We start from the raw sequence: 27969 nt of genomic DNA on the forward strand, positions 1-27969 counted from the left end.
TCTAATCAAATCCATTCTGCCTGTACCTGTGAGCGCATAATGCAGAAATGACTGACTAAAAATGGAAACGCCAATCAGTTTGATCATTTAATATCATGTATCACACAGCCCCAGCCAAAAAAAAAAAGGAATTTTTCTTGCTGATTTCATCTATGATTTTGCTTTCTTTGCTTTTTAAACTCGTGAAATTTAGACTGCATGCAGATAGAAAGGCATTTCCCTGTCCACGGGAACACGGACAGGTAGCACCTTTAACACTGTGAGATGAGAGCCATCACATGGTTAGTGGTCTATCAAACACACCCCTTTGCAGAAATGATGCAATTCAGCTGGAGGGGCTTCATAGTTTTTGACAAGTTTCCCAGCCCCCAGTACTCAGGGTCATCAGTGGGTGGTATTTAACAGGGGCTCTGCTCCACTCTCTGTGGATATAGGAGAGTCGCTCAGATACCTGCCTACCAGCTTTGGTCCCAGCCTTTGACCTTCCACATTATCAGGTTTGCATTTTTGGTTTTCACTGATGAATAAACTTAGAGCAGATTGGCATTTCTGGTATCTGGTTAAACACAGGCTGCAACTACACCAATGCTAAAACTACTACTTTTGATTTTATCAATGCAAACTGAGGATCAATCTGGTGAACAAAAGTTTTAGTTCTGTTATTGACTCATCTGTCCAGCTTTTATTATTGGTTTCAGCAGAAGGTTGATTCCAAATAATCCAAAATAGAATTTAATTAGGAAGTCCTTCTCTTGGTCTCAAAATATCTATTCATAAGTCAATTCATATAGCAGGGAAAGCATGGGCTTTATAGTTATACAGATCTTCCTGATAACTTTCTTAATTATCTGTGTGACCTTGGCAAGCCAGTTAACCTCCCTGATCGTAATTTCTTTTTCCATAAAATGATAATATAAAAACCAACCTTGGGACTTCCCTGGTGGCGCAGTGGTTTAGAATCTGCCTGCCAATGCAGGGGACACAGGTTCAATCCCTGGTCCAGGAAGATCCCACATGCCACGGAGCAACTAAGCCCGTGTGCTACAACTACTGAGCCTGCGCTCTAGAGCCCGGGAGCCACAACTACTGAGCCTGCGTGCCACAACTACTGAAGCCAGCGTGCCTAGAGCCCATGCCCCGCAGCAAGAGAAGCCACCACAATAAGCCCGGGCACTGCAACGAAGAGTAGCCCCTGCTCGCCCCAACTAGAGAAAGCCCGCACGCAGCAACAAAGACCTAACACAGCCAAAAATAAATAAATAAATAAATTTATTAAAAAGAAATAAAAACAACCTTACATAGCTCTGGTTAAGATGGAGTAGATTCAAATATGCAAAAGCACTTACTACGATGCCTGACTCAATAAATTCCCTTTCAACATCAAAATGTTAGAGACAGTGATTATATTCCAAGTCACTCACAAAAAAACTAGATAGTCATGCTACATAACTGAAATATGTCTGTTTCAATAAAAAAATAAATTAGAAGAAAACACACTGTTGCCACATTCCTAATTAATGCAACATAGGAAACTTTTTTAAATGAGGAATTAAATTTGTGCTCCTACATGCAATCTAAATATCTTGATTGTTGGCACTTAAAAAAAGTTTGTTTAGTAATGAAAGTGATTTTTTGTTTGTTTATCTAACAAATGTTTGTTTTCCAGGCATTTTGCTGGGCACTGGAAATAGGGGGAAAAAAACAAAAACAACCACAAAAAAAAACAAAAAACAGTGAGCAAATGAAGATGAGGAAACTGTCTTCTTGTTGCTTACAGACTAGTGAGGGAGATATTTAAGACAAACGTACAATTTGGGGCTGAGATAAGGCCCCTGAAAATGCAATGAGTGAGAGTGATGGAGACAAGGATTTTCCCGGATGATGGAAAGGGAGGAAGGTCGGGGTAGGGAAACAGGGACCAACTTACACAGGCAGTGTGTTTATACATGAGAATGATCTACGGGATGAAATGTTAACTGAACTGTGATTGGTGAAAACAAAAGTGAGAGGATTTGTTCGTGCTTCCCATGAGGGAATGAGCCAGGGAGGGAAAGAATGAAACAGCGAGGAGACTCCGTTTCCCCTGTGAAGTGGCTAAACATGTGAGGAGGCTGAGTGCAACTGGCTGTTTTCAGGTAGAAACATGTATCTGTGACACTGACATCAGCCACTGAGAAAGGAATTCAAAGGTAGCTGATCCCAGAACAACATAGATGACCTGCTTTGGAAAATGTAGAATAAATGCGGCTTGCCTGGGCAACAAGAATGTTAGCCATAGGACTGCACCAAAACCCAAGAGCTTTAGGAAGGATAGTTTAGAGACAACAACCTGAAAAAGCATTTTTTTTAACAGGATAAATGCTTCAAACCTGTGTGAGTAATCCTGGAATTTTCAATAAGCCGTATTAATATAAGGAATGACTGACTCTTGACTAATAAATGAAAGAATGAAGTTTTAGAAATGCAATCACCATTCCCTAACTCAAATGGTTTATTTCACAACTTAAAGTTTAACATTAAACAAATACACCTCAAGTCACAATGCAATGATGATTGATGTTTTTCATCAACATCCAATTATCATTCCATCAAACCCTGTTGCCTGGGCCAAGGAAAACACAGAGTACGCATCTAGAAAGGGTTATTCTCCATACCATTTCAAAATAACTTGCAGGATATAACTACACTTACTGCATTTCTGACTTGTTAGATCATGTCACAGGGAACCTCGGCTAGAGAGTTTTGGTGTTGTGTTATCACCTGTGCTTTCCAAAGAATATTAATTGCTTTTGCTATTTGAAGTTAAAAGGAAAACACCGATCATTTCTTTGATTTATTCCATTAGAACAATCTGCATCTGTGCGTTCTTTGTCTTTTAGCTGTGAAGGCAGCCACTTAGGTATCGAACATGATGTCAGGCTGTGGTGTGAGAGGTCTTGCAGGAGGTACAAAAACTGAAGGGATTTCAGAAAAACAAAAACAAAATAAAAACATCCCTTTGACAGGGCTTCAAAGGAGACCATCACATTCAGGAATGGCTCTTCAAAAAAAAAGCACAATCACTTCCCATTTTGTTCTGGGCTCAGCCAGTGGTTCAAAAGAGGAGTGATGGATGGCTTGAAGGCCGCTGTTGTAAAAACGCCCCATGTTCACAGGGAGGCCTTTTGTCCCAGCTCACTTTGCAAGCAGCTCCCTCAAAGAAGCAGGAAGCTTTCTCACCACTTCTCAAACGACTCTCCTCTGGGGAGGCAGCAACAGCTGCTTCACCCTCAGCAGTTCCTTGCTGAGGAAGACAAAGAATGCACCTTCCCTGCCTGAAACTGCAGGGAGGGATGAGCCTTGAAATGTAATTAATTGCTCAAATTGGAATTTGGCCAGAACCCCAGGGCTAACAACTACACTTACAGGGGAGGAAGAAAGGCTTTAATGAACTTAGAAAAAAGAGATCTAAAATTATATCAAAACAGACAACACAATATATCTCACCGTGACACTGCAGCAGGGAATGACTTGGACGGGAGGAAGGAGGGAAGGAAGCTGGGTCTCTTGGAATTCTGGCTCTCCACAGTGTGAATAAAATCACTAAGATGACTTTGCCCCACTTCTAAGAACTTGCGTCACACCAGAATGATAATTAAAGAGCAGATCTGGCTTGACTTTATTATTATTTTCATCTTAACCTCAGTAAAAATGGATACACTCTTATTAAGGACATGGGTTCCTATGTGAGTGGCCTACACCGAAGCTTATGCAGAGCAGCACTCAGGGGCCTGAACCCCAGCCCTCGCCAGACTCTCGTCGCCCAACCTTAGAGCCTCACTGTGTGCAGTACATGAGAAGACAAGGAAGGGGGCACCCAGCTGTGGAAATTCAAATTCAATTCAGCCAACATTTGGGGGGCAAGTGGGACTGGGTGCTAAAAGCTGTAGGGCATCACAACAAGTATCTCAGATAAAAGATGTTAATGGGCCACTCTGGGCTTTGGGGAGGTGGAGGGAAAAGACACAGCTGGCCTTTGACTTGAAACCCAGAGCATGAGAGGGGAATCAATGCCGAGAGCAATGACTTCTCTAAAGAAATGGGCTCAGAAAGCACAGCCAGATGCACCAGACACAGCACACAAGGTCCAAAAAGGGTGTTTAGGGATGGGCAGGACACCATACCTGCCAAGTGGGAGAGTGATTTCCCAGTGGGTGGGCATCATATATGGCAGAGGATCTGGGCCAGGAGATAGTTGGCAGGCAAGAACCCTGGAGGTCATCATTCAGTCTTTCAACAAATACATATTGGGCATCTACTGTGGTACAGATGCTGTGCTTGATGTTGGGGGTATAAGTGCTCAGCATGATAGACAGAGTCATCTGGGAACTTAGTTCACAGGCAGCAGTAAGTCAGCAAGAGATCTAGATTCATGGGCCAGAATCTAGTTCTCCTTGGTAGGAGAACCAGAGGCCAGGTTTCAGATCAGAGGTCTCCATTCTAAACAGTGACAGCTTACGAATAAGTAACTAGGAAACATGAAAATCAGAGTCTATAGACAAATATTTTTCAAAGTAAGTTTCACAGGTAAAGAGCAAAGAAGTGAAGGAGGAGGTCTTTCTTCTGACCAATGAACCTATGTGCTTTCATGTGGCCTCCTTGTAAACAAACCTATTTTGTCCTGGTTGAAGAATAAATTGTCTCATGTAGGGCTTAAAATTTAAGAATAATATGCTCTAAGTTTACCATTCACATATACTTTATAAATATTTATTAATCATCTACTATGTACTAGGTACTGTGTCAGGTCCTTACATGCCAAGATGAAGATAAGCCCTGCCCTCAAGGAACTGGTAGTTAATTGGAGACAGACAAGAAAACAAGCTATCATGAAACAATGTAAGAAATGTCATAACTGCTTCCTACCCCTCCACCTGCATCCCACTAGGATTCTGGTCCAATGGACCCAAGATGGAATTTGGGTCATCGAGAGCTCGGCCTAGGCCAGGAAATTATAATAGAGATGAAAAGAAGCAGAAAGGTCCACTTCAGAGGCAAAATGCTTATGCAAAGGCTAAGTGGGACACTCAGATGAGGCAACAAGTCCAAAGCCTGCAATACTGGGTGGACCTAGAATGAAGTGGGGGTTGAAGGAGAGAACTCTGTGTGATACGACACAGAGAAGGAAGCTGCTCAAAAAGTGAAAATGTGGCTTATTGATCTGGCTTTAGAGGGAGAGGGAGGTTAAACAAGTTTCAAAAAGTCAAAGCAGGGTAATATAAAAGGCAAATGCATAAAGCTCTGAGAAGAGAGAGGGTGAGGATGGGGCCTCAACTGTGGTGCAGCAGAGGCGGGTTTGTGAAGGGATTAACGGGAGGAAGGATAGTGATTTGATTTTCTAAGAATGAGCAGGAGTTAATCAGATGCAGGAAGAAAAGAACGTTCCAAGGAGAGGCAACCCCCCAGCAGAGACATGGCTGCTTCTGAGACCTTGTTGCAATTGGCCCGATGGCTGGGCTTCTATGGAGCAGCTGCATGCGATGAGGTTAAACCAGAAGACAGGAGTCAGATTAATGTTATTTTCATCTTAACTTCTTAATGGAGTAGACATAGGGAGAAAATGTTCTTGTTTACATTCTTTGGATAGCTGATCTATAAATCACAAACTTATAGACTTAGGGATATTATAGAAACTATCCAGTAAAGATTATTTTTATTGACTCCTTCAAAAATTAGTTTCTATTTAGCCCACCATAAGTCAACTAGAATTATTTGTGGCTTGCTAACAGTTCAATATCTTCGTCCTTTCTTAGGAAAGCACTAAGTCTGCTTTGTTCAGTTAAAAATGAGCATGTCTCCTGATGAAATTACAGCCCCTTGTATGAACCCAGTACTTAATCACTGTTAAATATAAATTTAAGTGCTGAGGGCTTAAAAGTTGCATAGCTTTTATTTTTGGATCTTCAACCTCTCATATACTTATTTTCTCAGATTTCCTGATTTAAAAATTACATGAGATAGATTCAGTCATTAGCCACAAATTAAAGATTTGTCACAAGATACTTCAGTCCTGTGTAGGCTAAAATTCTGTTACTGGCTATTTATGGGATTCATCTTTAAAGTCAACAATCCAGCATCGAGAAGCACTTGGTTGCTGTGCGATTGTTTAAACAATTATTTGGGTGCTTGTTGTGATGGTGATGTGTCAAATACTGTTCCTAATTATAAAAATCCTATCCTTGGATCAATCTGTACCCAGGTAACATTATTTTCTTCTTTACGCACGTTCTTTTAAATATTACCAAATGCACAATCACATAAAATTACGGATTAAACTTTTGGAACAAGTAGCTGGGATCGTTTGGTGCTAATAGCAGCCAAGGCAGAGATTTGTGTTATACAGAGCAGGAAACTGTGAGCACTTCCATCAGATCTATTTATCGTTCAGCTTAGTTTGTAGTCTTTATTCCGGGTGAATTAATAATAACCCTTTAGAATCACAGAGGACCTTTCTTATGAGAATACAAAGCATTCTCTCATACCTTCTCTAATTCATTTTGCAACAACCCCGTAAAGCAGGAAGGGTCAGGTATTCAGACAGGAAACCAAAGCAGACGCTAAATGACTTTCCCCGGGACATATGGTTAGCCACAGACAGAGCCGTAACAAGAATGTGAGTCCCTTGACATCAAGGTCAGCATGGATGCCATCGGAGTGGTAATTCTCAAAGGAGGATCTGTGAAGGCTCTCAGCTTATCCACGGGCTGGGGGCTATGAAGTCAAAAACATGTCCATTCACTGTTACTATTAATTCTATACAATGAATGTCTGGGATGTGACAATCACTGTAATATGGTTGCTGGTGTGAGGACTCCTGCCTTTAAAAAAACATATAAAACAACCCTCTCCCTGAGCCCTTCTTCTTGCGCTACTACTCTACTATTCAATTTCACTCCTTTTCTCCTTCCTTCTTTCCTTCCTTTTTTCCCCCATCAAGAATAGGACTGAGACACACAGGCTGCAATCCTGGCACAACTTCAAACTAATAAGTTAAATCTTTGTTCAACACTTATTTAGTATGGAATGGGAGACACCAATTTTCTAATAGTAAAAATATTCTAGAAAAACAGATACACTTAATAATTCACATCAGCTGACTGACATGGGTTTCATTTTTTTTCTCCGGTCGTATTTTTGCAATAATTTTTCAAATCAAATGACTTCTTGGGAAACATATTAAAGGATTTGAAATGTAAGCAATAAAATAAATCACTTGCTCCCAGTAAACAGCATCCCGCCCGTGCATTATTCAGGTTCAGAATTTAGCTGACTGTAACTGCTGAATTCAAAGACCAGTCAACTTTCATATGTATGCTACAATAGTACTAAACACACACACACCAGAGATTGATTAGCATATATGAGGGAAAGTTCTAATTTTTCACTTTTCACTGGAGGGCACAGTCTACTTTGGTGAGAAGAGAATGGGACCAGTTTTCATTTTGCTCGTTCTGTAAAGAGCCCTGAGTACAGCCTTGAAATCACTGGCACCATATTTCTGATTGTTTCCCCAGACCTGTACATCTGCAGCCCTAACCCTTCTCAGAGCTCCAGGCTCACTTTCTAATTGCCTGATTGCAAAATCCCTGTGCAGGCCACTTCTCCACATCAAACTCCATAGGTCCAAATCAACTCAACAGTTTTCCTCCAAAATCCTCCAGTTTATGTCTTGAGACTCAAAAAAATATTTCTGTCATGGAAATCTCCTTCTGCATTTCTATAGTCACTAACTTTCGTTTGTTGACTCATTCATTCAATAGTTCATTCAAGAGTCCCTAGGCACTATTCTAGGCACTAGGAAACCAGAGATCCTTAGGAAATTACCTAACGAGCAATGATAGTTACAATCCCCAGATCATAATTATTACAGTGCTACACCCTGGCTCTGTTACCTCATCCCCGAACAACTGCAATAATCCTTTCCAGGTCCGTTTTCTTCTTCCCCAGATCTATCCATCCTATTCCTCCCATTTAATCTATCTTATTACCCTATAGCTGCATTACTTTTCTTAAAAATCCTCTCCTCAAAAACAGTCTGTGAATTTCTATAGCCAATGAAATAGCCCATGTTAGGGTCCTCGGCAATCTGGGCAGGGTGTCGTAGAGAACAGAACCCTCACCCGCGCCTGGGGGACCAGGTTTCAAGACTGACCCCCAACGCTGATGTGAGAGTGACAGAGCCCTTCACCACCCCGTGCCTCAGTCGCCTCACTTGTAAATGAGAAGATCAGATTAAAAATGTATTCATGTCTAAAATCCTTTCCACTTCTGAAACGTTATGCTTCAGTCGATGAATGTGCTCCAGCTAGTAGACAACTTGTTTTTCCCATGCAGGTCATGCTCCTCTGCCCCAGTGTCCTGACTCTAAAATACCCATCTTTACTCTTCTTCTTCTCTCTCATTAAAAACCATGCACATCCCGTATGGTTTTGTTCGAATGTCACCCTTTAATCCGTGGACTAGGAGTGAGATCCTCATTTGAACCCTCCTATGACTTTGTACATACCACTTTCTTAAATCAAGCATCCTGTAATTAAAGTGACTTTAAAATTCACACACTATAAGTCAGATGTAAAGAAATGTTATTTAATCACAAGCCTCTATTGTCTTTGAATAGCAATGGAAAAAAATACCTTATCTGGGTAACAGAGTCAATTTTTTGTTTAAAGCTTATTCTCTTGCAGTTTAGCTAGGTGTATTTGGGGTACATGTTTTCACAGTTATCTCACACCTCTACATCTTAGTCTTTCTCCCCCAGTAGCTTCTGAGCAACAAGAGATTCCTAGAAAACATCATGGTGGCAGGGGTGAGAGGTCCCTGCCACCTGCGCAGTCCTCAGCTCCTCACTGGTCTCACTGAGCCATGTCACCTCACTTGACCATTGGATGAAGTCCTCTTTGCCTGCTGCATCTCCTGGTACTCCCCTGGCCTGCATGCATCTGCTACTGATGCCCAGAGGGCCCACCATGGCTCCCGACCCAACACTGCCCATTTGACCTTGTCCTGCCCTGACATTAGGTCTCCTTGCTTCCCCTTCTGGGCCTGGGCATTTCTGCATCTCCCCATGACACACATGGGCTGCAGGCTGCAGGGGACCAGGGGTGGGAGGGGCTCCATCTCAAGTGCTCTATAGACTGAACACACACAATCATCTCTGCTCTACTGGAGTTGCTCCATGTTATTGTGGGACAAGAGTTGCAGAGCAGCAAAAAGTTATAGACATTAAAATTATCCAATTACTCTACTCATTCTGCTTTATGTTTACTTATTTGAGACTATGCTTTATTCTTCCTACTAGAAGAAACCTGTGTTCAAATTGTGGTTTACTCTTCTCTGTATCCTTCTCCATAAACTAGCCCTAGAAATTTGCAAGTCTTCTGCCATATTTTTCTATCAATTTATTAGATGTTGATTTCTCTTTTTTCTTATAGAAGAGAAAAGGAAAGTAGGTATACAGAACAGACGGGATTAAGAAAATGGATTTAAATTCTTTCTGTGCTTTATAGCTAGGAATTATGAATATTTATCACAGAAGACAAATTTGAAAATTAGAAGAAATTTCACTAAAGTGAATGAATTACAGTGTTTATATGATACGGAGGATTTAAAAGCCAATATAATCTTATATCATATTTTAAAAAGTATCATGTCCAAGCCTAAGAAAGTTTATTAGTTATTATTTGTATGCTAGTTACAGAAAAATGTGCTACATGGCTTTATACAAAACGGCTCTTATTGTCTCATGCAACAAGCAGTATTGTAATGGCAGCCCATGGAGGATATGCCAGCTCAGGGATAGAAACTAGGAACTAGGTCTTTTTTATTCTCCAGCATCAGCATCCTTGCTACCTCCTCAAAGTCATATGAGGGATGCTACACTTCCAGGTATCTTCTCCTCACCCTAGACAAGAGAAGGGTAAAGGATTCTCCCCCTAGAAGATGTTTGCCTTTTCGTTCAGGAAAAAATGTTCTTCCTAGAGACTGTAACTGAGCAGGACTCTATGGGGCCTTCCCAGGACAGGACCACCAACCCCCATGACCTCCTTTTGCCTCTTGTTTGTAGAAAAATTTTAGCCTCCTAGGCCTTCCCTGAGTTACAGAGAACAAATTTAATCAGAGAAGTGAGAAAATGCAAAAACAAAGGAAAACAGTCAAGCAAGACAAAATAATAATAGCTTAGCCATTAAACAAAGTCAAGGAACTTTAGTTCCTCCTCAAGGGCTATAGATAATATTCTGAGCCATATCCTTGAGCTGTTCTTCAGATACTGAAAGCCCTACAAGGTGGAAGAAGTTAACTGCATGCTGACCAAAAGCAAGTAGACCCCAAACCAGTTGGAGCTAGAAGGTCAATGATGTTGACTTCTGAAACACCACCCTGTTCCCTGTTACCTCACCACCAACCAAGCAGAAGAATGTCTAGGAGCTGATCACACACCCTACAAACCCCCTCCCTCATCCTGTATTAAAATCCTTTCCCTGAAAGCCATTGAGGAATTCAGGCCTTTTGAGCATTAGCTGCCTGGACTCCTTGCTTGGTGCCCTGCAATAAATGCTGCACTTTCCTTCAACACAAGCCAATGTCAGTAGATTGGCTTTACTGCACACGGGTGAGTGGACCCAACTTTGGTTTGGTAATAAGACTTCTACTTACATATCATTAGCTAAGAATATTCTTCAGGTCCTCTCCATCTCCCCGTAACTGGAAGAGAGTCAGGGACAGTGAGTGCTTTAATTTTCCTGCCTTGAAAAAATAACACAGGAGAAAAGAAGGTTGTGAAAAGAAGGCGCTCAATTTTGAGTACCATCTTTAACAAGAAATAGATGACAGAACAGCTCTTGCTGAAGAGAGAAATATTTAGCCTCAACAATAGGAAACTGTATAAAAAAACAATGCCTGTCTTGAAATATTTGAAGGGCTATTATGAGAAGGAGACTTGTTTTGTGTTGTTCAAAAAGGCAGATCCAGAATCAACAGGTGGGTCTTACTGGGGAACATTTCCTACTTTACCCTAGTCAGAGCACATTTGTTTTCAAGAAAATAAACCTAATCAAATTACATTAAGATAAAAGTACAATTGACCCTTGAACAACATGTGTTTGAACTGCATAGGTCCACTTATATGTGGATTTTTGTTGTTGAAGTATAGCTGATTTATAATAATATTATATTAGTTTAAAGTGTACAACACAGTGATTCAGTATTTTTACAGATTAGTGCATTTTTTTTCAGTAGTACATACTACAGTGCTACACGATCCAAGCTTGGTTGAATCTGAGGATGCAGAACCACAGGTAAGGAGGAACTGCTTCTATGGAGGAACAGTATATACGAAGGGCCGACTATAAATTACAAGTGGATTATGTGGATTTTCAACTCCTTGGAGGGTCGGTGCCCCTAACTCCCACATTGTTCTAGGATCAACTTAGTTAATGATGATAACACAGAGGAATATCATGGAACATGAGGTACAGCAGGTATCACAGGACCTCAAAGCCATCAGGCATTATCTCTCTCTCCCCTTCCTTCCCTTCTCCTCCCCTCTCCTCTCCTTCTCTCAGTCTTCCTCTCTGTCTGTCTGTCTCCATTTCTCTCTGTCTCTCTGCCTCTCTCTCACATGTGCACGTGGCCTTTCATATCTGCTCCACTTTGCACAGTTGCAGTATTGCTCTCTCTCTGCACACAGCACACCAGTTCTCTGCTAAACTCATTTCTTACTCATGGCCCACCTCAGGTATCCCAAAAGGATGAATTCCTATAGTTTAAAAAGTTGGTTTCTGGTCTCGATTTCAAATTTCTAAGAGGACAATATCTCACTGAACCAGCGAAAGTCATATGTTTACCCCTGGTTCTATCAGATGTAATCAAGAAAAACAAGGATCCATGGGACACGGGGCTATCCTTACTTAAACTGTGACAAGGCAAATTCTCTAAGAAGACTTGGAGATAGAGAAGAAATCACGGACATATCAAGTAAATATTCCCATGTCTGCCCTCTGTCATTCATCTTCCTCTCTACTGTCAAATTAATCTTTCTGAAAGACAGTTTCATTTATATCATGTATCCACCTATTCACAAACTTTCCATGACTAGACTGTCTATAAAATATCACCTGGCACTCAAGGTCCTTCGCAATGTAGTCCCAATGCACTTTTCTAATTTGATTTTTTACTATTCCCCTCTCTTGCTCCAATCAAATACAGAGAGGTCTTCTACCCTTTCCCCTGTACTTTGAGTGACCACACATGCGGTTTGTCCGGGACAGTCCCAGTTTGTTCTGTTGCTTAGGTACAATTATTAAAAGTGCCCCATTTTTACTCTCTATTATGCCCTGATTTAGATGACAGAGGAATGATCCTCCTACCTAGAGGCCCATCCCCTCATCCACTTCAAGTTCCCAAAGCTTCACTATTACTCAACATCCAGGAAAAATGCCAACTTATTTTTACACAAAGCCTTCTCCAACCTAAGAAGGTCAAAATAACGCCTCTTTCCTTTTAACTCCTATAGTATTTTATTTGCTCCTTCTCTTTATTATCCTTGACACTTCCTATATTTTATCATAATTGAAATTTCTGATTTCCCTTGTGCTCATTTGGAGGACCCAGATGAATAATTATACAATTACCTTGCTTTTGTTAGGATGTAAAACCAAGAAACGTGTTCAGCCGACCAAGGTGATTTATCATGCTGCAGAAATGCACCTGGAAAGCACTAAGAAAACAAAATCGCATGGACGAGTGAAATCAACTAAAAATCAAATTTTAACATTAACTCAGTGGCTGCTCTAGGAAACTGAAACAAAATCCCTTTGTTGTGTGTGTCTTACCTTCACTGTCAGGTTCCAATTAGCTCCAGAGAATGGCTGATATATCAACAACAGAGGTGGCAGGGCTGGGCGTAGTGGCAATTCTGGGTATGGTTCTTGCACTCAACCACCTCAGACTCTCTTACTCTCTTATTTGCAACCCCTTTCCTGGTGTCTGATGGTAAAGTCATAGAGTCAGGCTCTCAGGGCAGACAGGCCTGCGTCAAACCTCAGCTTTGTCACTTCTAGCTCTATGTCCGGGGCCAGTTACTCATTCTCTTGGAAGCCTTGGTTTCCCCATCCATAAAATAGAGTTTGACAGTGCAGATCCCATAGAGTAGTTTTGAGGACTAAAAGAGATAATGGGTGTAATCTGCTTTGCACAGTATGATTCTATAATTATATTTTTATCATTATATGGTTCAAAGTCTATGAAACATGTATCCCTGAGGACCCATGGAATTATTGCCAGGATACCATAAAGTTACATATACACCAAGCACTGCTGACAGTTGAGTAAATAATATGTCTCACATGCATAAGTGCCATTATTTTTTGAAATATTAGAATACAATAAAAAATAATCTTAAAGTATTCTGAATGCAGCAATTACTATTATTTTCTTTATCAGTAGAGACTAATAGTGTTAACTGGATCAGATGACTGGCCATGAGAGTTTTAGATGTTAAAAGTGCTTCCATATTTGAAAAGGGTGGTAGTTCCTGCATTTACTTTCCAATTCCTGATGGACCCTTTCAAAGGAGAATTTTCCATTTCTGCAGGTTTCTATGACCAGCTATTTTCCATGACATACATACCTGGCTCCACTGGCTTCTGCAGGGCTGTGGCACTGAGCCTGGGCCAGCACCTGTGTGTGGCCAAGTGTTCTGGAATCTTACAGTGGATGTGAGGGTGGGGATTACTTGCCCATGACTTGTGAGACAGGAACTGAAAATGTAATCAGGCAAAGAGCCTCTAGGAAGTGCCAATCAAATTCCCAGATGTTTATGCAAATGTGTTATCAATTAAAAGTTGTTGGGCAGGAAGGGAAAGTTCAGGTACAACTTAAGGAGATGCAACTTAGGGGACCCTGGAGAGACAATGTTCAAAGCAGAAGCCCTGGTAAGCAGATATCCGCCTCAACTCTCTATTGGAGGTCAGAGCATCTAAAATCTACATGGGCAAATGAACACAGTTCCGCTATTACAGTGTCACTTTTTCACGTAAACATATTATTCCCTCAACTTGAGTGTCAGTACTTTATGTACAAACGTAAAGTCTGACTCAAATTTATACCCCATGTAATATCTAGAAGAGTGACTTGCACATATTAGGTGTTCAAGAGCTGTCTCTTAACTATTACCATCATTCAGCCTTGGAAGAGGCTGCCCTCTCTGATGGTACACATTACAGCCCTGGTGGTATTTAAGCAATGTCTCATTAACAGTTGTGTACTGGGGAGACCTTCAAGATGGCAGAGGAGAAAGACGTGGAGATCAACATCCTCCCCACAAATATATCAGAAATACATCTACGTGTGGAACAACTCCTACAGAACACCTACTGAACACTGGCAAAAGACCTCAGACTTCCCAAAAGATATATATTTTTTTTCCTTTTTCTCTTTTTGTGAGTGTGTATGTGTATGTTTCTTTGTGTGATTTTGTCTGTATAGCTTTGCTTTTACCATTTGTCCTAGGGATCTGTCTGTCTGTTGTTTGTTTGTTTGTTTTTGTATAGTTTTTAGCACTTACTATCATTGGTAGATTTGTTTTTTGGTTTGGTTGCTCTCTTCTTTCTTTCTTTCTTTTTTATTTTCTTTTTTTATTACTATTAAAATTTTTAAATTTTAATAATTTTTCTAGTTTTTATTTTAATAACTTTATTTTATTTTCCTTTTTTTCTCCTTTTTCTTCTGAGCCTTGTGGCTGACAGGGGCTTGGTGCTCTGGCCACGTGTCAGGCCAGTGCCTCTGAGGAGGGAGTGCCGACTTCAGGACATTCGTCGACCAGAGACCTCCGAGCTCCATGTAATATCAAATGGCGAAAGCGCGCCAAGAGATCTCAATCTCAATGCTAAGACCCAGCTCCACTCAACAACCAGCAAGCTACAGTGCTGGACACCCTATGCCACACAACTACTAAGACAGGAACACAACCCCACCCATTAGCTGAGAGGCTGCCTAAAATTATAATAAGGTCACAGACACCCCAAAACACACCACCAGATGTGGACCTCCCCACCAGAAAGACAAGATCCAGCCTCATCCACCAGAACACAGGCACCAGTCCCCTCCACCAGGAAGCCTACACAACCCACTGAACAAACCTTAGCCACTGGGGCAGACACCAAAAACAACGGGAACTACCCACCTGCAGCCTGTGAAAAGGAGACTCCAAACACAATAAGTTAAGCAAAATGAGAAGACAGAGAAACACACTGCAGATGAAGGAGCAAGGTAAAAACCTACCAGACCAAACAAATGAAGAGGAAATATGCAGTCTACCTGAAAAAGAATTCAGAGTAATGATACTAAAGATGATCCAAAATCTTGGAAACAGAATGGAGAAAATACAAGAAACGTTTAACAAGGACCTAGAAGAACTAAAGAGCAAACAAACAATGATGAACATGATAAATGAAATAAAAAATACTCTAGAAGGGATCAATAGCAGAATAACTGAGGCAGAAGAACGGATAAGTGACCTGGAAGATAAAATAGTGGAAATAACTACCGCAGAGCAGAATAAAGAAAAAAGAATGAAAAGAATTGAGGACAGTCTCAGAGACCTCAGGGACAACATTAAATGCACCAACATTCGAATTACAGGGGTCCCAGAAGAAGAAGAGAAAAAGAAAGGGACTGAGAAAATATTTGAAGAGATTATAGTTGAAAACTTCCCTAATATGGGAAAGGAAACAGTCAAACAAGTCCAGGAAGTTCAGAGAGCCCCATACAGGATAAACCCAGGGAGAGACATGCCAAGAACATATCAATCAGACTATCAAAAATTAAATACAAAGAAAAAATATTAAAAGCAGCAAGGGAAAAGCAACAAATAACATACAAGGGAATCCCCATAAGGTTAACAGCTGATCTTCCAGCAGAAACTCTGCAAGCCAGAAGGGAGTGGCAGGACATATTTAAAGTGATGACGGACAAAAAGCTACAACAAAGATTACTCTACCCAGAAAGGATATCATGCAGATTCAACGGAGAAATTAAAACCTTTACAAACAAGCAAAAGCTAAGAGAATTCAGCACCACCAAACTAGCATTACAACACACGCTAAAGGAACTTCTCTAGGCAGGAAATACAAGAGAAGGAAAAGACCTACAATAACAAACCCAAAACTGTTTAAAAAATGGTAATAAGAACATACATATCAATAATTACCTTAAATGTAAGTGGATTAAATGCTCCAACCAAAAGACATAGACTGGCTGAATGGATACAAAAACAAGATCCATATATATGCTTTCTACAAGAGACCTACTTCAGATCTAGGGACATATAAGACTGAAAGTGAGGGGAAGGAAAAAGATATTCCATGCAAATGGAAATCAAAAGAAAGCTGGAGTAGCAATTTTCATATCAGACAAGATAGACTTTAAAATAAAGACTATTACAAGAGACAAAGAAGGACACTACATAATGATCAAGGGATCAATCCAAGAAGAAGATATAACAATTGTAAATATTTATGCACCCAACATAGGAGTACCTCAATACATAAGGCAAATGCTAACAGCCATAAAAGGGGAAATCGACAGTAACACAATCATAGTAGGGGACTTTAACACCCCACTTTCACCAATAGAGAGATCATCCAACATGAAAATAAATAAGAAAACACAAGCTTTAAATGATACATTAAACAAGATGGACTTAATTGATATTTATAGGACATTCCATCCAAAAACAACAGAATACACTTTTATCTCAAGTGCTCATGGAACATTCTCCAGGATATATCATATCTTAAGTCACAAATCAAGCCTTGGTAAATTTAAGAAAATTGAAATTTTATCAGGTATCTTTTCCGACCACAATGCTATGAGACTAGATATCAATTACGGGAAAAAATCTGTAATAAAATGCAAATACATGGAGGTAAACAAACACTACTTAAAAACCAAGAGATCACTGAATAAATCAAAGAGGAAATCAAAATATACCTAGAAACAAATGACAATAAAAACACCACGGCCCAAAACCTATGGGATGCAGCAAAAGCAGTTCTAAGAGGGAAGTTTATACCAATACAATCCTAATTCAAGAAACAATAAACATCTCAAATAAACAACCTAACCTTACAACTAAAGCAAGTCGAGAAAGAAGGACAAAAAAAACCCCCAAAGTTAGCAGAAGGAAAGAAATCATAACGATCAAATCAGAAATAAATGAAAAAGAAATGAAATGGTAGCAAAGATCAATAAAACTAAAAGCTGGTTCTTTGAGAAGATAAACAAAATTGATAAACCATTAGCCAGACTCATCAAGAAAAAAAGGGAGAAGACTCAAATCAACAGAATTAGAAATGAAAAAGGAGAAGTAACAACTGACACTGCAGAAATACAAACGATCATGAGAGATTACTACAAGCAACTATATGCCAATAAAATGGACAACCTGGAAGAAATGGACAAATTCTTAGAAATGCACAACCTTCCAAGACTGAACCAGGAAGAAATAGAAAATATAAACAGACCAATCACAAGCACTGAAATTGAGACCGTGATTAAAAATCTTCCAACAAACAAAAGCCCAGGACCAGATGGCTTCACAGGCGAATTCTATCAAACATTTAGAGAAGAGCTAACACCTATCCTTCTCAAACTCTTCCAAAATATAGCAGAGGGAGGAACATTCCCAAACTCATTCAATAAGGCCACCATCACCCTGATACCAAAACCAGACAAAGATGTCAAAAAGACAGAAAACTATAGGCCAACATCACTGATGAACAAAGATGCAAAAATCCTCAACAAAATACTAGCAAACAGAATCCAACAGCACATTAAAAGGATCATACACCAGGATCAAGTGGGGTTTATCCCAGGAATGCAAGGATTCTTCAGTATATGTAAATCAATCAATGTGATAAGCCATAATAACAAATTGAAGGAGTAAAACCATATGATCATCTCAATAGAGGCAGAAAAAGCTTTTGACAAAATTCAACACCCATTTATGATAAAAAAACTCTCTAGAAAGTAGGCAGAGAGGGAACTTACCTCAACATAATAAAGGCCATATATGACAAACCCACAGCCAACATCGTTCTCAATGGTGAAAAACTGAAACCATTTCCTCTAAGATCAGGAACAAGACAAGGTCGTCCACTCTCACCACTATTATTCAACATGCTTTTGGAAGTTTTAGCCACAGCGATCAGAGAAGAAAAAGAAACAAACGGAATCCAAATCAGAAAAGAAGAAGTAAAGCCGTCACTGTTTGCAGATGACATAATACTATACACAGAGAATCCTAAAGATGCTACCAGAAAACTACTAGAGCTAATCAATGAATTTGGTAAAGTAGGAGGATACATAATTAATGCACAGATATCTCTTGCATTCCTATACACTAATGATGAAAAATCTGAAAGAGAAATTAAGGAAACACTCCCATTGACCACTGCAACAAAAAGGATAAAATACCTAGGAATAAACCTACCTAAGGAGACAAAAGACCTGTATGCAGAAAACTATAAGACACTGGTGAAAGAAATTAAAGATGATAAAAACAGATGGAGAGATATACCATGTTCTTGGATTGGAAGAATCAACATTGTGAAAACGACTCTACTACCCAAAGCAATCTACAGATTCAATGTAATCCCTATCAAACTACCACTGGCTTTTTCCACAGAACTAGAACAAAAAATTTCACAATTTGAATGGAAACACAAAAGATCCCGAATAGCCAAAGCAATCTTGAGAAAGAAAAACGGAGCTGGAGGAATAAGACTCCCTGACTTCAGACTATACTACAAAGCTACAGTGGTCAAGACAGTATGGTACTGGCACAAAAACAGAAATATAGATCAACGGAACAGGATAGAAAGCCCAGAGATAAACCCACGCACATATGGTCACCTTATTTTTGATAAAGGAGGCAAGAATATACAATGGAGAAAAGACAGCCTCTTCAATAAGTGGTGCTGGGAAAACTGGACAACTACATGTAGAAGAATGAAATTAGAACACTCCTTAACACCATACACAAAAGTAAACTCAAAATGGATTAAAGACCTAAATGTAAGGCCAGACACTATCAAACTCTTAGAGGAAAACATAGGCAGAACACTCTATGACATAAATCACTGCAAGATCCTTTTTGACCCACCTCCTAGAGAAATGGAAATAAAAACAAAAATAAACAAATGGGACCTAATGAAACTTAAAAGCTTTTGCACAGCAAAGGAAACCATAAACAAGATGAAAAGACAACCCTCAGAATGGGAGAAAATATTTGCAAATGAAGCAACTGACAAAGGATTAATTTCCAAAATTTACAAGCAGCTCATGCAGCTCAATATCAAAATACAAACAACCCAATCCAAAAATGGGCAGAAGACCTAAATAGACATTTCTCCAAAGAAGATATACAGATTACCAACTAACACATGAAAGAATGCTCAACATCACTAATTATTAGAGAAATGCAAAACAAAACTACAATGAGGTATCACCTCACACCAGTCAGAATGGCCATCATGAAAAAATCTACAAACAATAAATGCTGGAGAGGGTATGGAGATAAGGGAACCCTCTTGCACTGTTGCTGGGAATGTAAATTGATACAGCCACTGTGGAGAACAGTATGGAGGTTCCTTAAAAAACTAAAAATAGAACTACCATATGACCCAGCAATCCCACTACTGGGCATATATTCTGAGAAAACCATACTTCAAAAAGAGTCATGTACCACAATATTCATTGCAGCTCTATTTACAATAGCGAGGACATGGAAGCAACCTAAGTGTCCATAGACAGATGAATGGATAAAGAAGATGTGGCACATATATACAATGGAATATTACTCAGTCATAAAAAGAAACGAAATTGAGTTATTTGTAGCGAGGTGGATGGACCTGGAGTCTGTCATAAAGTCAGAAAGAGAAAAACAAATACCATATGCTAACACACATATATGGAATCTAAAAAAAAAAAGAAGAAAAGGTTCTGAAGAACCTAGGGGCAGGACAGGAATAAAGACGCAGACATAGAGAATGGACTTGAGGACACGGGGAGGGGGAAGGGTAAGCTGCGATGAAGTGAGAGAGTGGCATTGACATATATACACTACCGAATGTAAAAGAGATAGTTAGTGGGAAGCTGCTGCATAGCACAGGGAGATCAGCTTTAAGCTTTGTGACCACCTAGAGGGGTGGGATAGGGAGGGTGGGAGGGAGATGCAAGATGGAGGAGATATGGGAATATATGTACATGTATAGCTGATTCACTTTGTTATAAAGCAGAAACTAGCACACCATTGTAAAACAATTATACTCTAATAAAGATGTTAAAAAACAAAAATGAACAACAACAACAACAAAAAGATGCAAAAAACAGAAAGGATACACAGATAGGATCACAAGGAGCCACGACCTTGTGAAGGCGCGTCAGTGGAGCTTGGGAGCCAATAGCTTGATTAGAGCCATTCATACTTCTCTCTGTTTAAACTCTCTGCCTTAACAAAAGAGCAAGCATGCAGGGGCACTGAACTGTTTTCAGTGTTCTGTACATGCCTCAGGCTTCTATGCTGTTGATGCGTTTTGATGTAAAGTTGAATAAACCAAACTCTAGCTGTTGCCATTGTTTTTTCTTCTTTTTTTTTTTTAACATCTTTATTGGAGTATAATTGCTTTACAATGGTGTGTTAGTTTCTGCTGTATTACAGAGTGAATCAGCTATATGTATACATATACCCCCATATCTCCTCCCTCTTGCTTCTCCCTCCCACCCTCCCTATCCCACCCCTCTAGGTGGTCACAAAGCTTGAAGCTGATCTCCCTGTGCTATGCAGCTGCTTCCCACTAGCTATCTATTTTACATTTGGTAGTGTATATATGTCCATGCCACTCTCTCACTTTGTCCCAGCTTACCCTTCCCCCTCTCATGTCCTCAAGTCCATTTTCTACATCTGCGTCTTTATTCCTGTCCTGCCCCTAGGTTCTTCAGAACCTTTTTTTCTTTTTAGATTCCATATAGATGTGTTAGCATACGGTATTTGTTTTTCTCTTTCTGACTTACTTCACTCTGTATGACAGACTCTAGGTCCATCCACCTCACTACAAATAACTCAATTTCGTTTCTTTTTATGGCTGAGTAATATTTCATTGTATACATGTGCCACATCTTCTTTACCCGTTCTTCTGTCTATCAACACTTAGGTTGCTTCCATGTCCTGGCTATTGTAAATAGAGCTGCAATGAACATTATGGTACATGACTCTTTTTGAATTATGGTTTTCTCTGGGTATATGCCCAGTAGTGGGATTGCTGGGTCATATGGTAGTTCTATTTTTAGTTTTTTAAGGAACCTCCATACTGTTCTCCATAGTGGTTGTATCAATTTACTTTCCCAGCAACAGTGCAAGAGGGTTCCCTTTTCTCCACACCCTCTGCAGCACTTATTGTTTGTAGATTTTTTGGTGATGGCCATTCTGACTGGTGTAACACACCATTGTAAAGAAATTATACTCCAATAAAGATGTTAAAAAAAAAATTGTGTACTGAAAATTAGAAAAAGTTTAGTAAAACACCTGTTAGTGAGGCCATAGAAGAATTGGACATGAAGACATCCAAAACTGCTTCTAATGCCAAGCATCAGTGATTCTATATTCTGAAGTTAACGTCTATAGTTCTATGATAATGAAAATTTTGACTCAGTGATTTAATGGACAGCACTCTTGAAAATAAAATTCAAGCGATATTATGCCTGATAGAAAGCATTTTTTAAAAGTTCTTACGGACTTTAAAAATTGTATAATTGCAAATGTTCATTAGGATATAATTGAGTAGTCCTCTTTCCCTACTTACTAGTATGTGCCAGGGTGCCATAATTATATGAATAATTATGAAAGGAAAATGTACTCCCTCAAAATGAAGTTTATTTTATTCCTCTCAGTAAAAATGCCTTGGCAAATCTATGAAAATTATTATAGATGTAGAGAAGCTCTACTTTGGGGAAAAGACATTAAAATAGGGCATGGAGAAAAGAAACAAAAATCACATAATAGATGGAAATATTACATAATACTCCATACATGAAAATGCCTGTTCTCTTTTGCACAGAAATAATAGAAGAATGCAATAAAATCTGTTCACCATTCATGGAGGTCCAAGCGTTAGAAGATGTTTTATGTACTTTGTCTTTTTATCGTACCTCTGGTTTTGGTTAGTTTATGGTTCTGCTTCAAGTTTACTTTTATAGAGATTAATGCAATTTATACAGTATATTTCATTTTATGATATACTTAAAAATAAGTGGATAGTAATTAAGGCTGTGTGAGATGGAGGAAAAATGCCCAGGAACTAAATACCTTTAAAAAAAATGTGCTCTTTGAGTTTAATAGCATTTGAAGTATTTAAATAGCTTAAATTAAATTAAAGTTAATAGAGTTTAATTAAGGTTATAGTCAAAAAAGAAATATTCTCTCATAAAAAAGAAAGTTACTCTGGAGTCATGGACGTTTTTTCTCTTGATTCTCCGTGAAGAAACAGCTTTGGGTTATTAGGAGTCTTCAAGATTACTGTACAGTCAAAGGCTCATGAATTGATGATGTTGTGTTAGAACTAAGAAGTATTCCATTTCCACAGGTGAAATTTCTTATAGAAAACCCCAATGTAGGTATGCAGAAATTGTTAACACATCAGGCCAACCAAAATTCTACTACATTCCACATTCAAACATGCAGCAAAAATGATTGACATGAAGTGGAAATGGAGAATAGCCTCTCTAGCCAATCTTGTGCATAGGGAACCTCAGAGATGCTTTTCCCTAAATCAGACAAGTGAGGACTTGTTTAGGGTTTTTTGTTTGTTTCTCATTTAAATTGCGCAATGATGGACTTAGTTCTTGCATTGGACAGTGGCCTGCTTAGTTCTTGCATTGGACAGTGTCCTGCTTAGTTCTTGCATTGGATGGTGGCCTGCTTCTAAAAGGCAGGATCAGGAGAGGAGTTGATGAGACGGTAGGAGGCTAGCAGAGCTTCAAAACAGCAGAACCTGACTGATGGCACCATCCTGGCTTCTGATAGGGCCAATCTTAATACCATCACACACACTGTCAGGGTCTCTTTGTGTTCACTAGTATTGGTATGTTTTTTCCAGATGTATGGATTGGCATATGGCGTATGGGTCAAATACCCATTTCCATTCCCTTAATAAATCAAATTCTAATGCTCTTAAAAAAATAAATTCTAAATATCTAAAGCAACAACACAGATTTAATTTTTTTAAATGCAATTTCATTTAAGTTTATCTTTACGCTTATATAGGTAAATTCAGATTTTTTTAAATGAAAATAAACCCGAAATTAGTCACACACACACACACACACACACAGAACAATTTTGGGAGGGAAGAAAAGAAAACCTGCAAAATAGAAGATATAATAAGGACTATTCAACTACAAACTGAACTCCCTTTTTTTTCCTCTTGGCCTAGATGAAATGAAGCTGGAGTGATGTTAAGCTCCATTGTCATTTCCATGGGAAGAGTAAAGGAATGACATAAAGTTTAATCCTCTATGCATGGAGGCCAAACTACTTAACGGTACTTTCGATTTTGGCTTGTTTATAAATGTATCTCACATTTTCTTTTGTCATTAGTACAGCAAATGTTGCATAGCACTTGGCACAATGCAGTTACTGAATAATGAATGAAAGAATTAATTAATTAGTGAAAGAATATAAATTTCAGATGTCTTTACTCATTTGCTTAACTAAGATCCCAATCAAAACCAAAAGCCTCTTTTGGGTTATCCTGTGAGTATTATAAGAGAACAGTTCTCTCACTTCTCAAAAGAAAAAGGACTGACTTCTTTTTAATCAACTGAAACCTCCAACATTACTCTTAAATTTTAAAACAGAGCTTTAAAAGAATTCCTCCAATTACTTTAAAAGAAAAAAGACACAACTTCAAGTGTGATTTTCTGGTGACTTGGGTTCTTGATATTCTTTGATTTGCTTACTTTTTCTATAAAATGAATGGTGATTAAAGCATCTTATCATCCAAGTCACTATGAGTGGTGTAGTAAAGTATACAAAACATGAAGAAATATAATACGTTATATTTCTGATTAGCTGTGTGAATTTTGCCAAGTCATTTAGCCTGTTTGGACCTTAGTTTCCTCACTGTGAAAGTTTCATTCAAGAGCTGTTGTGAGGACAAATAAGGTATGAACGTAATATAAGACATGATATCAATGGAAGACATTTCTGCAATATTTATGTAAATCATATTTTTCAAGTTAGATCATTTAGAGAGAAAAGCATATCTAGATTTAGAGATAAAAACATGTTTAGGGCTTCCCTGGTGGCACAGTGGTTGAGAATCTGCCTGCCAATGCAGGGGACACGGGTTCGAGCCCTGGTCTGGGAAGATCCCACATGCCGCAGAGCGACTAGGCCCGTGAGCCACAATTGCTGAGCCTGCGCGTCTGGAGCCTGTGCTCCGCAACAAGAGAGGCCGCGACAGTGAGAGGCCCACGCACCGTGATGAAGAGTGGCCCCCGCTTGCCACAACTAGAGAAAGCCCTCGCACAGAAACGAAGACCCAACACAGCCATAAATTAATTAATTAATTAATTAATTAAATTAAAAAAAAATGTCTAGAAGAGTGGGTAAATGAAAAGAATACTAGACTTGGTATCAAGAGACGTATATTCAAGTCCCAACAGTTTTACCTTTGTTGACCAGAGCCCTTAACCATTCTGAACCTCAGTTTCCTCATCTACAAAATGGAGGCAATAATACCTCACCGTGTGGTTGTGTTCTAAGATATAGAGAAAATTAAGGAGAGACAGGAGCTAGTCTTTTCTGTGAGGAAACTACATAGTTCAGCCTCCTTCATTCCATGAAGATGAAGGGAAAGGCTGCAGGACCACGGTGCGTTCCTTCTCCCACCATGAAGATTCCAGAGCCTCCGATGAAGGCAACGTTCAGGCATGTAACAGCTATCTACTTCTGATTTTAAACTCTAGGGGTCTTCCCACTCACTTTGAGAGCCTCCACCTTGTTGTTCCAACATCACATCCAGTCTCTTCATGGAAAAGCCATAACCAAGAGAACAGAATCACTTGGCCAGAAGGGATCTTAGAGGTCTTTTGATAGCAGTTAAATGTTTGCTCTTTGGTGTCATCCTTCCTGGTGTCCAGTTCCAGTTCTGCAACTTACTGGGTGTGAGTGCTTGAGCACGTTACTTGGCTTCTCTGAACCTCAATTTTCACATGCTATAAAAGAGGAATAATAATATCTATTCCAGTGGATTTTGAGAGGATTAAGTTAGAGAATCAAATGCCTGTAAATTTTGGTAAATTTTAAATAAACATTGGCTATTATTTGGGTTAATTCCTTCATTTGATGGGTACAAAGAAAATAATAACAATAAATATAAGTAATTCCTGGTATAGCTCCTTGCCTTTTGAGCGTATTTTCCCATGTGTTACCTTATCTAATCCTTTTGGTGTCCCATGGAGTGGGTTATTATTAGTACCATTTTGTAGAACAGGAAACTGAAGTACAGGCAGATGATGTAATGCACCCAGGATCTCTTCCAGAGCTCTTAAGTTAGGTCTCTTTGACTCCCAGACAATATATTTTCAGTTGGATCAGGCTAACCCTAGGCAGAAGGATTAATAATAGCTAACATTCACTTTGGGTTAGGCATTGGTTGGGCCTTTACATGTGTTATCTTATTTAAGCCTCATAACAACTTTATAGTAAAGAAAATATTAGAGTGTCCATTTCAAAAAAGTTAAAGTAACATGCACAGGGTAATCGAGCTATTGAGTACTGGAGCCAAGTTTGAACCCAACCAATTTCATGTTTTATCATTAAACTAAACTGTCTCCTGATAGAAAGCTATGCTGGAGCACAGTGTTCAAGAAAGAATGTGTCTTTATCCAGCATTATGAGAAGTGAGGGAGAACACGGATTAACAGCAATATGCCAAGACCTTCATATAAGATCTACCATGTTAAGCACTTTACCTATGTTATCTTCATAGCTACCTCTAAAGGTATATGTTATTACTCCTACTGAAACAGACTCAGAGAAATTATCCTTCACTTAAAATTACAAGGCTAATGGCAAAGCTGAGATTTAAACCCAGATGTGAGAGTGAAGCTCTTGACCTTTCTATGACAAGGACACTGTAGGCTTTTAAAACAGGTGAATTTAGACATCACCTCCACTGGTTCTCACCCTTGCCTATGAGCAAACTGAGGCTGTAGGAGCCCATGTTTTTCCTCGCAGTTAGAACTTGTGACAGAAGTCAACTTGCCCAACTCCTAACCCAGTGATCTTTCTAGCTCACCAGGAAGTATAAATGTGACCTCTGTCCTGGGGAACTCATACTCTAGGTGGAGAAACACCATCAGAAAGCAACACATGTTAACATGTATCAGAGGCTGCATCCTGTGCAGAAGGGACATGTTTTCTAGAAGTTACAGAGACACTGGGTCAGTGAGGACAGAAGAGATAAGTGTGCAGACTCTCCAGTTTAAGACACATAAGAAGCACTCCTGAGGAACCCCCTTAAATGCAGATTCCCAGGCTGGGACCAGAAAGTCTGAAAACAACAGTCTACATTGTTTAATAAATAGCTCTGATTCCGAAGCATATGCTTTAATTCCCTGCTCTGAGAAATAGGAAACTTGTGGGTATGTTGAAAGAGCAGTAAAAACATAAGATTGGGTGTAGAAGATAACAGCAGATTGAAGAGCATTTTGGAAACCAGGTAAAACAATGCACATTTGATATAATAAAGAGGGGAGCTTTGGAGAAGGGGAGCCAAGATGAGTGAGGGCTCCATGAAGAATGGAGTGAAGCAGTGAGTTCATGGGATGAGGAATAAAAGGTAGGAAGGTGAAAGGGTGTGTTTTAGAAGCACTTCAAATGGCAAATCCATAGAACGGGCAGCTGGTCAGATGCAGGGCATAAAGCAGATGGACTGTATGAGCACCTGGACAGAGGAGAAGTAGTGGGTCTGGCTATGGATGTGCACACCTACGCATGGCTAAAAGCTAATAAATACCACTTTAGTCGTACACTGCGACAAAGTTAAAAATTCTTCGTGAAACATATAGTCATAAAAGACATAAAGTGCTCCTTTCAGCAATTCCTATGTGAAAAAGGAGGCCAAACCTCACATTCCTCATAGAGTCCTGAAAAGAACCCTTTTAAAAGGACACAAATTAGAAAATGTTTTGCTGATACTTGATCTCCCCCAAACTGGGAGGCCCTCGGTTTGGCTCGGAAAAGGTTGATTATTTAACTCGTCTTCAGCAGTTTTCTTCATATCTCTTCATTTTTGCCCAAAGACAGAACAGTGAAAAACTAATACTGGATATTCAGAAAACTATCTTCAGGAAAATCTTAAAATGCTCAACCAGCATCTTTTTAAATCCTTTTTGCAGTTAGAAGACAGGTGAGGCATTAAAATTGGATATCAAGGAGTTCTAGTCTGGAATGGGTAATCTTACCCAAAAAAGAGAAAAAAAATCAATAAGATAAGAATACAACTCAATTTCAGTTAAACCAGATAAACCACAAATAACTCTAAGAACTTTCTAATTGTTTTTTTTTAATAACTAAAGGATCCAGGTCTTTGAAGTTTTTTCCATTAACACTTGAAAATAGAAGCAGGACACTATGGTCTATAACAGTCGTTCCCAACCTTTTTGGCACCAGGGACCGGTTTCGTGGAAGACAATTTTTCCTGGGGGGGGAAGGGGGCGGGGGGATAGTTCAGGCAGTAACGTGAGAGATGGGGAGCGATGCGGAGCGGCAGATGAAGCTTAGCTCGCTCGCCTGTGGCTCACCTCCTGCTGTGCAGCTGGCTACCATCGGAGGCCCAGGGGTTGGGGACCCCTGGTCTATATCAT

This window comes from Eubalaena glacialis, chromosome 11 (assembly GCF_028564815.1).
Source record: "Eubalaena glacialis isolate mEubGla1 chromosome 11, mEubGla1.1.hap2.+ XY, whole genome shotgun sequence".
Lineage (NCBI taxonomy): Eukaryota > Metazoa > Chordata > Mammalia > Artiodactyla > Balaenidae > Eubalaena > Eubalaena glacialis.